Raw genomic sequence first — 520 nt, 5'->3', positions numbered from 1 at the left:
AAGCCTGCCGGCTAACGACCGGGACAAGTATTTCAATGGAAATAACAGGAAGCAACTCCTTTCCTCTGACAGGGGCAGTTTGACTACAGGAGACGTGTGAAAAATGAGATTGCTCAGCGCTGCTTTAAAGCGTCTCTCCCGGCGGGACCCTGCCGCCGCACAGCGCGGTGCCGGCCCCCTTAGGCATCGCTCCCGCGTCCCAGCACCCGGGCAGCCCGCACCTCACCCGACGGCCCAGAGGCTCTGCTCCCCGCACAGCAAGTCCAGTTTTACGAGGCCGCTATTTGTTTACTTGTGTATTTCTCTTTAATCCTGTCTGGGCTGGGTTGTGAAATCCCTCGTCTCCTGCGTGGAGGGCAGGCAGCCCGGCAGCCGGGGGGAGTGGACGGGGAAGCGTAATGTCCCCAGACAGGCGCTGCCGCCCAGGCGTGGGGGCGGCGGGGGAACCCATGGCCCCGACACCTCGCCTTCTGGCTCACCCCGGCACCCGCCCCCCGGCGCGCCCTGGTGGGCCCGGCCC

The sequence above is a fragment of the Aptenodytes forsteri genome, unplaced genomic scaffold (assembly GCF_000699145.1).
Source record: "Aptenodytes forsteri isolate BGI_AS27 unplaced genomic scaffold, ASM69914v1 Scaffold492, whole genome shotgun sequence".
Classification (NCBI taxonomy): Eukaryota; Metazoa; Chordata; class Aves; order Sphenisciformes; family Spheniscidae; genus Aptenodytes; species Aptenodytes forsteri.
The sequence above is the reverse complement of the archived record's forward strand: the minus strand, read 5'-3'. Positions refer to the sequence as shown.